Source organism: Mirounga leonina, unplaced genomic scaffold, assembly GCF_011800145.1.
Source record: "Mirounga leonina isolate KUSES-001 unplaced genomic scaffold, KU_Mleo_1.0 Mir_171, whole genome shotgun sequence".
NCBI classification, from domain to species: domain Eukaryota; kingdom Metazoa; phylum Chordata; class Mammalia; order Carnivora; family Phocidae; genus Mirounga; species Mirounga leonina.
Window position 1 is genome coordinate 11,452,665 of NW_023270436.1, and position 12,850 is coordinate 11,465,514.

Below are 12,850 nucleotides of genomic sequence, written 5' to 3' on the forward strand. Positions count from 1 at the left end.
ACTGGCTGATCCCTTGGGCTTCACTCCTTACTAGCTGTGTGACCCAGGACAAGTTGCCTAACCTCTCTGCGCCTTAGTTTTCTCCTCCGTAAAATGCAATAACAACACCTACCTCATAAACTTGTCCTGAGGATGAAATTAAAATGACATTCTCTAGGGGGCGGTCAGCATATGCCAGACTCCGTTCCCAGCTCACTTCTCATTCAGTCTCACAATGACCCGTGTATTAAATGAGTTATTACATAGGGCAGGGGGACTATGACATCATGATTAAAATGAGGGCTTGATGGATGTGAAAATTGCTTAGCCGCATGGGACACACATACTGAGTAAAATCTCAAAAAGAGTAAATTTCAAAATACAATGTACTCTAGGTCCATGACTTCGAATTTCTGAATGCCAGGACAGGAAAAGTGGAAAGGTGAACCCCCGATTTTTGGTAAAATTGTTTGTGGGTCACTATGTCTCGGGTCACTGTTAGGTAGTTGTTTTTACAAGAAATGAAATTGATGTGTAGTATTTAGATACAAATCTATGAGCAGTTGGACAAGGTTTGAGAAACAATGATATATATATGTGTATGCACACACGAATATACAGCTAATTACAGACTTATGTGTGCACGTGTATATATTTATTTATTTCTTAAGCCCTGTTCCACTGCTCTTATTACTTCGCACTTTGAGGAAGTTTGCCAGGAGGCAAATTCTGTAGAAAAATGTTCCTGGAATGGCTTCATTCCCCAGGTTTGTGCGTCACAGACCCTTTGAAGACCCCCGGGAAGGCCTGTTATTCTCCTTGCAGGAAAATGCCCATTCCCGGAGCCCAGAAGATAGGTGGCCTCCCATTCACCAGAAATTCATAGACACCGCCCCCCAAAACCCATCACTGAACCCCACCCCCCGCCCTGGGATTCACAGGTGAGGGACTCATGCTTGCAGGTGGGAATTCATTTTTTTTTCCCTTGGTAGATGTTGATTGAGCACGTAGTATGCACCTGACAGCTAGTTCACAGTGGGTCAGGTGCTGGGGTCCCCATGCGGTGACATCAGAGGGTCACCTGTAGCATTTGGGATTCTCTTTTCTCTGGTTCACTCCCCTTCTCATCTACTTCTGGCCTTCCTTGTGAACATAGCAACAAAGATCAAAGAATAAGTAACATCTAGGGGAGACATTGCTGACTATGAGGGGATTCCTGGCACCTTACCTGACCTGTGACAAGCCTGTGGGCCACTGCGTAAGTAGGTCTAACTTTTATCTTTGTTTAAACAAAAAGAACACAAAAACTCAGAGAAGGTTAAGGCGAATGACAGGTTTATCTGCAAGTAGAAGAGACAAAATTCTGAACCCAGAGGCTGGGTTTTTGACTGCAGAGATCACATGAGAGCTTATCGGCGAGTGGATAAGACCAGAGTTTGGATTCGACTCCAGCAGGGGCTGTGTGACCTTCGACGAGTTGCTGTAACACTCTGAGCCTGTATTTCCTTATGAAAACGAGTCGTAACGGTGGGACTGGCTCATTAATAAAAACAACAGGGACAATAGGAAGAGTAATAATATCCCCTAGCACGAGGTGTGGTGCAATTTATAAGATGGTGACAGCAAGGACTTTAGCGTAATCCACAGAACGCTCAAGACAGGAGAGCAAAAATAAAGGGAGCGAAAATTTCCCATCTTTGATGCTTGCTTTCATCGGTCGGGGAAGTTTGGGCTGGATCTTTGACAATTCCTCCCCTAGACCCCCTGGACCTAAAGCCCTATTGTCATAAGAGGTTTTTGTTGACCTGGACGACATTTGCATGTCTGAAACGGGGCCAGTCTCACCCCTGCACACAGGGTGGGTACTTCCCCAAATTAAAATGAAGACTCAGGCCCCTGGGTGGCTCAGATGGTTAAGCGTCTGCCTTCGGCTCAGGTCATGATCTCAGGGTCCTGGGATCGAGTCCCGCATCGGGTTCCCTGCTCAGTGCAGAGCCTGCTTCTCCCTCTCCCTCTGCCACTCCCTCTTGCTTGTGCTCTTCTGTCTCTGTCTATCTCTCTGTCAAATAAATAAATAAAATCTTTAAAAATAAATAAATAAATAAAATGAAGACTCAAGTATGGGCAAAATGTAACTTTATGTCGTCGTGCCAAAGCTCAACTCCATTAGCCACAGAAAATTGTATCTATTATGTAACGTGGGTGCGTTTTAAGGTGTGGAGTGAGGGTCCCCCAAAAGCCAGAATATTAAAAAAAGGTCTTTGTCCAAATTTAGGATGATTGTTGGAACTGGTTGTTAGGTGCGGAGGGGGGGTTCATTCACTTTGGATATTGGAGATGTGTCAGACTTTCCAGAACATATTTTAAAAGACCCTTGTCCCCTAAATTCCATTTCCCCCCCCCCCCCAGCAATTCTCCCCTCTAAAAGACCTTTTGCTTTAGTGGAGTTTGACGTATTTCATATTTTGGTGAGTGCATTCCTCGGCTCCTTAAGACCTAAACGCAGCTGGGGTTTGAGATCGCAGGAGACAAGAATGAATCAACAAATGTTTGTTTTCTCTTTTAAAATTCCGGAAGGCATGAGGCGGTAGATGAATAAATGAGGGGATCTTTGGCAGGACGGGCAGAAGCAACAACTGGCTCCAGCAGTCTCTTACCTTTGTTTTTCTAAGACTCTGGGGCTGTTGTCCCCAGTCAGTTTAGGAACAAAGCCATCCCACCCTTGTTTTCCAAGAGAGGTGGTTGCATTTCAGTGTCGAGGAAGGTCTCCCTCCACCGGCTGGGAGACCGACCCAGTGGCGTCACCTGTGCTTACAAAGACAAGAGATCATTAGCCCTAATGAAGTCCTCCCCAGCAGGCCGACTGACAGGGATCTGAGGAAAGAATTCACTCCTTCCCTCCTTTGTAGGAAAGAAGGGAACGAATGGAGAAAGTTCGCTTTGGACATTCTCCTCCTTTGGGAGGGTGAACCTGTGAAGGTCAGTTGGGTGGAATGTGTCATAAACCTTAACAAACAATAACAACTTGTATCTCACCTCCTGCCCTCCCACCTCTTGGGATGGATCCTGGAGGAATCCCCGGAGGTGCAACTGCCAAGACGAAGCTTACAGGGGTTTAAAGAGGGAAAAATCGTGAATTAACTTGCAAAGTAAATACCCATTTGTATGGATATAGTGGTGAGATAAGAAGCAGCATCTTGCCAGGCTTTGCAAGTGTTAAAATGATGGAGGGGGAAAGGCGTTTGCGGGTGTGGACTTGGGGGAAAAATGGTTTTGGTATTCTAAAGAAATAAATTCGGGGTGCCTGGGTGGCTCAGTCCGTTCGTTAAGCGGTTAGGCTCAGGTTATGATCCCAGGATCCTGGGATCAGGGCCATGTGGGCTCCCTGCTCACCGGGGAGCCTGCCTCTCCCTCCCCCTCTGCCTGCCACTCCCCCTGCTTGTGCTCTCTCTCTCTCTCTCTGTCAAATAAATAAAATCTTTAAAAAAAAAAAAGGAAAGAAATTCGATTGCAAAACAATAATATCTTTACTAAAAAAGAAACTATGCCAGACTTGTACCAAGCACTTTCTGATGAACAGAGAGGGTTAAATGTGCTCTTCAGGATGGGACCTTTGGTTAACCAGGGTCCGTACGTTTTAGGGGGGCAAGCCAGCCACAGTATTCCCCACCTCACTCCCCTCCAACCAGCATAAGAACAAGAGTGAAGGGAGTGAGCTCCTCGCATATGTTTCAGGGGTTCGGCCTGGACTCACGCCCCATTGTTCCCATTTCCCTGTTACTATGGGATCATCAGCGAATGACTCTTAATTTGGCTGAGCCTCAGTTTCTCCATCCAAAAAACGAAAACCAAGGGCTCGCCGTGAGAGTTCACTATCACAGAGCTCACTAGATGCATTATTTTATTAAATCTTCTTTTTGTTTCCAGATTAAAAAGAAAGATCCCGAATTACTTTTTAATGACAATAAACAGGGGAGTTACTGGTAAGGTGTTCTGATTCTGATCTGAGGCCTTTCCCTGGCTGTCTTTGGTTGTGAGATGTCACCTCCAATGTTATCTCCTCGAGGCCCTTCGGTGGGATTCGGCCCCTCCCTGTCTCCCGTCAGCCTGTTTACGTTCTGCATTGCACTTATCACAATCAGTGTTTATCAAGTGCATTTTTTCACTTGGTATTTCCCTCTCCCTGCCCCCTCTGCCCTGTGAGCACTGACCTTGACCATCTCATCCGTGGGGGCGAAGTCCTGCGCAACCATACGGAATGCATAATGTGCTGAAGGGCAGTTTATTAACTACTGCAGGATAAATAAGTGGATGTGCACATGAATGAGCGAGTGTATGAGTGAGTGAATGACATTTGACTTCAGTGGGAAGGACCCTCCGTGCATGACTCAGCGAGGTTGGACTCTCCCGGACGTGGTTGCCATATACAGCGATGGTCAGAACGTGAGTGAGAGATGGACGTCCCAAGAGTCTGGAGGCCAGACCCAGACCCCTCCACCCTCTCCGCTGACCCTGATCGAGTAATGCCAGCAGAAGTGGGTCTCTGTCCTCGGGGAAGGGCCTCTCACGAGTGCTTGGCATACACCACCTCCTTTCGCACTTCACGACGACTCTTGGGGACCAGTATGACTATCCCTGTTTTTAACTGATGAAGAAGCGGAGACCCAGAGGAGTGAAGTGTTTTGTTCCCATTCACGGAACCAACACGTGCTCCAGGCCTGGCCAGCTTTTCCAGAACCTTTGTCTCCTCTGATCCCCACAAGAGGACCTTCTCTTTCCAGCCACATTCTGGATGGAGGGGGTAGGGGCAATGAGGAACCAAGAAAGAAAAGTCTCAAGGAGGAAGCTGTCAGAAGCTCACAGTCTATGAAATGCTCAGGACAGATTTGCTTGAAGGGAAAATGAGCGGACAAAGGAACGGACAAGGGAAGTGATCAGGGGTCTGCACTCAGGGGTTTGGCCTGGACTCACGCCCCATTGTTCCCATTTCCCTGTTACTGTGGGATCATCGGCGAATGACTCTTAATTTGTCTGAGCCTCAGTTTCTCCATCCGAAAAACGAAAACCAAGGGCTCGCCGTGAGAGTTCACTATCACAGAGCTCACTAGTTGGTGTCTAGCACGTCTGAAGACCCGGGGGCGGGGGAGGGTCAGTCTGCCAGGAGCCTCCTGGGTCGCTACAAGGGGGTTATTGTCATTTTTGTTATACTAGCTCATTCGGAGCCTGTCTATGCAATACACCGTTGTGTAGTGAGCTGGGGAACCGGGGAAATCCGGGTTCAAATCTCATTCGCTGAACTAGCTGAGTGACCATGGGGGGGCTGCCACCTAGCTGACCAGACCCGTGTCCTCATCCGCAAGGCGGGGAGTACCCCGCATAAGAAGTGCTCAAGCTTCCACGGGAACATTTCCAAGGTACCGAGCATCTCTAGCATAGATAGTGCCCTTATGTACTGAATGCATATTTGTGCTTTATGCATAAACAGAGTAAGATTTTTGCCCCCCCCGCCCCAAATCAATCTTCGCCCCCACTGAAAACATATGCCAGGAGCTCACTCCCTTCCCTCTTGTTCTTATGCTGGTTGGAGGGGAGTGAGGTGGGGAATACTGTGGCTGGCTTGCCCCCCTAAAACGTACGGACCCTGGTTAACCAAAGGTCCCATCCTGAAGAACACACTTAACCCTCTCTGTTCAGGAAACGGAATTTGTCCTTAATACCAGACATTTGTCATTTGTGAGTCTGGCCTTGGCCCAAACACCTCATGTCTTGAGATTTCAAGGGTGGGGAAGGGTAGACATTTTTTTTTTTTTAAAGAGTGGACAGTGTGGATGCTTCTTTTTTTTTTTTTTAAGATTTATTTATTCATTTGAGAGAGTGAGAATGAGATAGAGCACATGAGAGGGGGGAGGGTCAGAGGGAGAAGCAGACTCCCTGCCGAGCAGGGAGCCCGATGCGGGACTCGATCCCGGGACTCCAGGATCATGACCTGAGCCGAAGGCAGTCGCTTAACCAACTGAGCCACCCAGGCGCCCAGTGTGGATGCTTCTTGATTCCCAGTCAAAACCTCATGCCCCAACGCCTCAGGAGCCCCGAGGTGGGGCGCGGGGCTACCACCCCACTTCCCACTTGCCTTTCACTAATCTCTGAAGACTCAGGGGTCTGTCTGAAGTGGTTGTCAAGAGCCTCGTGGTGGGGGGTCCCAGGGGGCCCCCTCGAGCCTCCCCAGCACGGACAAATGCACTGCATTCTTATCCCATTTCCGCCCACCCGGGGCTCTCTGCTGACCCTCAGAAAACGGATTGAACACAAGCCCCTTATGGGGTGGGGGGCTGACATTGTAATGCCAGCCTCTGGGGCCTTCCCAGTGTCAGCAGGATCTGCTCCCCCCTCCCACCGCCCTGCTCTTGGGCACTTCCTCCCCACTCCCATTAACTGATGTCAGTTGAGAAAGGATGGATTGTTCTCCGCCCGCCTGGCGGCAGAGTGCACAATCCAAGCCTGGGAGAGAGAGGGTGTGGAATCAAGGAAGCACCCACCACCCCAAAGACGGAAAACTCATTAAACCTCCTGCCAAAGACGCCCCCATGCGCGGGCGCCAATCCCGCCCTTAACAACAAAGCCGATCCTGGCATTCCTGATGAGGGAGGGGACCCGGGGAGTCCTTGCTGAGCTCGTAAAATCAACACTGCCACGGAAAGGAAATGGCACTGGGGCATGTTTTTGAAGTCAAGAGGAAGGAGCACACGATAGTTACGGGGTGCCTTGGCTATAGATGTGTGCCTTCCTTTCTCTGTCATATGGCGGACAGCCAATGAAACGTGGCGCTCCGTTGGTGAGACCGGAGTTTGAGGCTAAATATAACACATCTAGAAGCAGCAGCTAACTGACGTGGGCTCGACCCTTGGCCTTGAGTCTTACTGTGATGCTATCGCCAAGAGCTTTGGGAATCCCACTGGTCCAGCGTGCCCATTTCACAGGGACAGGAATGGAGGCTCGAAGGAGAGGAAGGGCTTCCCTGAGGCTCTCTCCCCTAGCTCAACACTCGGTCGAGTCTGGTTTCCTGAAGTACAGTGTCTGCTTCTGCCAACAGGCTTCTTCCACCCAAAGCCCTCTGTCACACTTCACGTTCTCTGTGGACAGAACGAATTCTGTCCGACGGTGATGGTGACGCACAGGGATGCAAGGTGGAGCAGGGGCTCTGAATTTTAAGCTGCTTTGTAGCCGTGTGACTTTGGACAATCGATCTGGCTCCCCCAATTCCCGCCTTCCCCTGTAGACAAGAGAACTGCTATCCCTCCTTCACAGGGTCATTGGCAAGGCTAAGAGTGGGATTGTGTGGCAGGTGCACCCAACACCCAGCGTGTTCACTCACGAGGACAAAGTGCCGCAGACTGGGCAGCTTATGCAACAGGAGTCTATCACCTCTCAGCTCTGGGGGCTGGAAGCCCAAGGTCATGGAGTTGGCAGCATAGGTCTCTTCGGAGGCCTTTCTCCTTGGCTACTAGATGCCCACCTTCTTGCATCTGTACGTGGTCTTCCCTCTGTGCGAGTCTGTGTCCTAATCTCCTCTTCGAGCGAGGACAGCAGTCCTACCAGAGTGGGACCCATCCTAATAAACTTATTTTCACTCGGTCACCTCTTTAAAGGCCCTACCTTCAAATAAAGTCACATTCTCAGGTATTGGGAGCTAGAGCTTCAACACTAGGATGTTAAGGGGACACAGTTCAGCCCATAACACCCAGAAATTCCTATAATTCAGTAATTCTTTTTTTTTTTAAGTAGTTTCCATGCCCAGAGTGGAGCCAAACGTGGAGCTTGAACCCACAACCCTAAGATCAAGCCCCTAGCTGAGATCAAGAGTGGGGGGCTCAACCAACTGAGCCACCCTATTTCAATAATTCTTGAGACACCCCATCACATTACCAGAAAGCTATCATTCAGAGATGTGATCGTGCTTTTGAAAGGTTACCAGAAAAGAGCTAATTCCATCCTGAAAATGCGAGTTCTTCTAGAACAAAGGTTGTCAAACTAAAATAGGCAACATGGGGGGCACCTGGGTGGCTCAGTCGGTTAAGCGTCTGCCTTCGGCTCAGGTCATGATTCCAGGGTCCTGGGATTGAGCCCCGCATCGGGCTCCCTGCTCAGCGAGGATTTTGCCCCACCCCCTGCTCATGCTTTCTTTCTCAAAAAAATAAATAAAATCTTAAAAATAAAATAGGCAGCATGCCACCAATTTTACTATGACCTGCTAGCCTAGAATAGTCCTTACATTTTTTTTAATGGTTGGAAAAAGTCAAAAGAAGAATAATATTTCATGACATGTAAAAGTGATATTTAATTTATTTATTTTTATTTTTTAATGATATTTAAATGGTAGTGCCTATAAATAAATTTTGGGGGATACAGTCACACCTGCTCGTTTACAGGCTGTCTACACCCCGCTTTTGCAACTGCATCATTAAGTAGTTGTGTTGCAGGCTATGTGACCCACAACGCCTAAAATATATGTATTCCCTGTCTGGACATTTGCAGAAAAAGTCTGCAGACCCCTGATTTTGAGAATCACCAAAGGCACTAATTTCAAATTCCTATCCTCAGGATTCCTGTGAAAAAATGCTGGTGCAGGGACTTTGAATGATGCGTGGAATTAGCATTTTTGTAGTGGGCAATATATCTATGTAGAATGGGCTGACTCACAACCCTGCCGAAATCAGACATGTCCATCAGAAATCCAAATTATGAATCCACGAGGAACTTCACAGGTGCCAAGGAAAGAAGTTTCTCAGGTCCCCTGAGCAAAGCATCCTCTTAGAAAAAAATCTCATGGGGGAAGGTGGGATCCATTCAGCAAGTTGAACGGATGAAATTATCCTGTCATCACACACTCAGAGCATGGAGTCAGGTGGACGAGTTTGGAGGGCACCGTGGCTCACAGGGGTGACAACCTGGATCATCACTTTCACCTTGGAGATACCCTCTAAGTCCAAATAATGAAGCTCTTAAAAGGCATATTTATTTATTTATTTATTTATTTATTTGAGAGAGAGAGAGAGAGCACAAGCAGGAAGGAGAGGGAGAAGCAGGCTCCCCGCTGAGCAGGGAGCCCGATGCGGGGCTCGAATCCAGGACCCTGGGGTCATGACCCGAGCTGAAGGCAGATGCTTAACTGACGGAACCACCCAGGAGCCCAAGAAGTGTATTTCAACATACTTAATCAAGTATTTGATTTCCTCTGAAATCCTATGTATTCCATTTTATTCATTTAAAAGCCTCTGTCCAAGAAGGGGTTCTTCAGCTTCCCCAATTTATCCAATGTGTTTATGGCTTTAAAAAGATTAAGAATTTTCGGGAGGGGGTAACATTCCTTCCCTTAAGCAGGAACTGAAGAGGCAATGAGCCCCATCAGTGTAGGGTCTGGTCATCACTAAACAGGGCAAGGCATAGAGTAGATGCTCACTAAGTACTTACTGAACCAATAAATGAACTTCATTCCATTCTTTTTTTTTTAAAGATTTATTTATTTTTAGGGAGAGAGAGAGTATGAGAGAGTGTGTGGTGGGGGGTTGCTGAGGGAGAAGGAGAGAGAGAATCCCAAGCAGACTCCACGCTGAGCATGGAGCCAGACTCGGGACTTGATCACACAGCCCTGAGATCATGACCTGAGCCGAGATCGAGAGTCTGACGCTTAACAGACTGAGCCACCCAGGTGCCCCCCTAGTGACTTTTTTTTTTTGACAGAGAGAGACACAGCAAGAGAGGGAACACAAGTAGGGAGAGTAGGAGAGGGAGAAGCAGGCTTCCCGCGGAGCAGGGAGCCCAACGTGGGGCTCGATCCCAGGACCCCGGGACCATGACCTGAGCCGAAGGTAGACGCTTAACCGACTGAGCCACCCAGGCGCCCCCCACCCCCATGACTTCTTGAGGAAACCTTCCCACATCCTCCTGGGATGCCCATGTTAATCTTGGATTTCTCAGGCACACATTTGTCCCAGGTGGGATTGTGAATCAGCTTATTGTGTCTTTACCTGGGACCTCATGCTCTTCTTTCAGAGAAGCTCCTATAATATGTAGGTTTATATTCATCTGTGTGTTTTCTTGCTTAATGATTGTCCTCTGTAGGCTGTAAATGCCATAAGAGCAGAGATATATTGGCTTTGGGCATCTCTCCATTCCTAACCCTTAGCATGATGCCCGGCACAGTGGAGGGGTCTGGTAGATAGTTGTTGGAGGGCTGGAAGGATGGATGGGTATCAGTCAACGATACAGGGAATGCAGAAGTGGACGTGCTCAGTTTGGGTCAGTGGGGAGCAGGGATATTGGATTCAGGTTGAATCTAGAGCCATTAAGGTACAATTGAAATGTCTAGGTGAAGACACCGAGTAGGTCCATGAGCCTGGAGCTCAGAAAAAGATCTGCCCAGAGAGGGACCGGTTCTGAAATGGCCAACATGCGGATGACTAGGGAGCCCTGGGAACAAGGCGAAAAACAGAGGAGGGCTGAGGGTGGAACTTTCGAGGCTGCATCATATGATGGTTGGGCAAAGAGGAAGAACCCCCAGGTGCACTCAGCAGGGAGATGGCCGGAGATGGAGAGAGAACCAGAGGGCCGTGGGGTCAAGGTAATGGAGAGACTTCAAGGAGGCATGGGGCCAGGAGAATCAAAGACGGTAAGGCCATGGTCTTGAGCAGCTTTGGCCCCGTGTTGGACATGACGGCAGTGGGTTGGGTGGCACGAGACAGAGTTTGAGCCCCATCCCCAATCTCTTTCCTGGCATATACTCAGTTTGACTTCCTCTTGGCGCAGTGACTTTTAAGCTTTTGGGGAGAAGGGCATAGCTATCCACTTGCTTTGAGCATTTGATGAAAGCCACGGGTCAACTTGCTAGAAAAACGGACATCTACGCATCGTCAGCAAACTCTGCAAAGGACTCCAGGGCATCGGGGACCCACTGAAGATAGACCGCAGGGAAGAAAATTAATATATATTAGGGCTAGGGGTTCAAGTCTTCTCTCTTGTTCTTTTCAATGCATCTTTTGACTGGAAAAGCAGAAAAGATTAATTTTCTGTTTTTCACTCCTAAACATGACTTACTAGAGATTAGGAGTACCCTGTAGGGATGACCAATAACTCCAAATGGTTTAGTTGTTCTTTGGAATCGTTTGGAGAGCTTTTAAAAAAAAATCCCAAGGCCAGGACCTATCCCCTGAACCCCGATGCGGCCAGCCTGGGGTGGGTCCTCTAAAAGCTCCCCAAGGTGAATCCCATGTACAAGTGGGACACGAGTGTGGGTCCTGAATGGGAGATGGTGTGGCCACGAAGGGGCCAGTACACCTGTCTTGAGTTTACCACAAAAATGTCTTTATTCACCCTCAGCCTTTTCCTATTCCCCTCTGCTTGCTGCGTTGGCCTTGTGTTTACTGAATGCCGAGTTCTCTGGTCCTGACATGAAGCCTTGACCCTTCCGGGACTTCATTTCCTTATCTCTAACCCTGAGGGAGCCTGCCGACCCCCTGCTACCCCAACTGGCAGCAATAAATGAGAACAGAGGCAAGAAGCTTATGTACTCTGGGCTCCTGGTTCTACTTGAGGTCATTGGACACCAGTTTGCTTTTCTCCAGAGCCTGTTTCGTTTGAACTAGGCTACTGCAGTCTATAAAACTTTAATGCACAGATTTCCCATTGTTCGGGTGTCCATGGGGCACATGCCTTCCTGTTTCATCCGGGGGGGGTGGTGGGGGTGGCGGGCGGTGTGCTGACCAGGAAAGAAGCCTGGGTGGTTGCCTTGTTTCTGGAAATGCATATGATTACGTTCGCGGTAGCAGATGGGCCCTCAGACCCCACCAGCAGGCACGCATCAGACTTACCGTGTGCCAGTCCCGGGCTCTTTGCTGGATCTGTACTCTTTTCCAAAAGCCCTATAAAGCAAGGGTCATTATCAGCCCTGTTTTAAGAGGAGGGAAGTGAAGGCTCCAGGAGCTTAAGCTTTTCTCAGGGTCACGTAGCTCATAAGGAAATTGGAAGCATGGGCCTGGGGGTGGGGGATGAGGAGAGGGAAGGGGGTGGTCATAAGTACCTGACTCCAAAATTCATTCTCTTTTTCTAAGAAATTATAGAAGACTTAATTTCAGTGTTTTTTAAAAAAATTCTCCTTTAGTTGCTTAATTTTTTTTTTTTTTTAAACACAAGCACACATACGTACCACACACACACGCCATTGCGTCTTTGATGCTTCCCATGTTGGGAGCTTGTTCAGGGAGAAGACGGGCTAGGGATTGAGTGTGCCTCCTGGATGGGGTTTTTATGGAAACACAAAGGTTATGGACCTCCAACACAAATTGGCTCGGCCCTCCGGAGTTCGCCCAGCCGCCCGGCTCTCCTGGAGTTTTGTTCAGCCCTCTCTCCTTAGCTACCAGCCTTGTTCAACCTGGACAAAACAAACAGGGGTTGTCGGGGGGGTAGGGGGGAATTGCCTCTTCAACCTCACAATGAGAAGTAGGAGTGGGAACAATTACTCCAATAATTCAGACATGGATGTTAAAACACTCCACACAACCCCAACGTTTACCTAAATTATCTGGGTAATTGCCTGCATTTTCAGCTTGGATTTGAGCTCTGTAAATCCTGAGGCTTCGGATGATAAATAAGGAGACTCTCGTGTAGGCCAAGGTAGAGAGGGAGGCGAGGCACCATTAGAAAAAGGACACAGAAGGGGAGGCCCCAGCTTTGTGACTCAGTCATGTCTTGGATGCAGAACCTTGGGTGGGGGGTCTCTTACGTTCTCTGTGCTTCCCAGAGTTAAGGCTATTATCTGGAATAGGAAGGAAGGAAGGAAGGAAGGAAGGAAGGAAGGAAGGAAGGAAGGAAGGAAGGA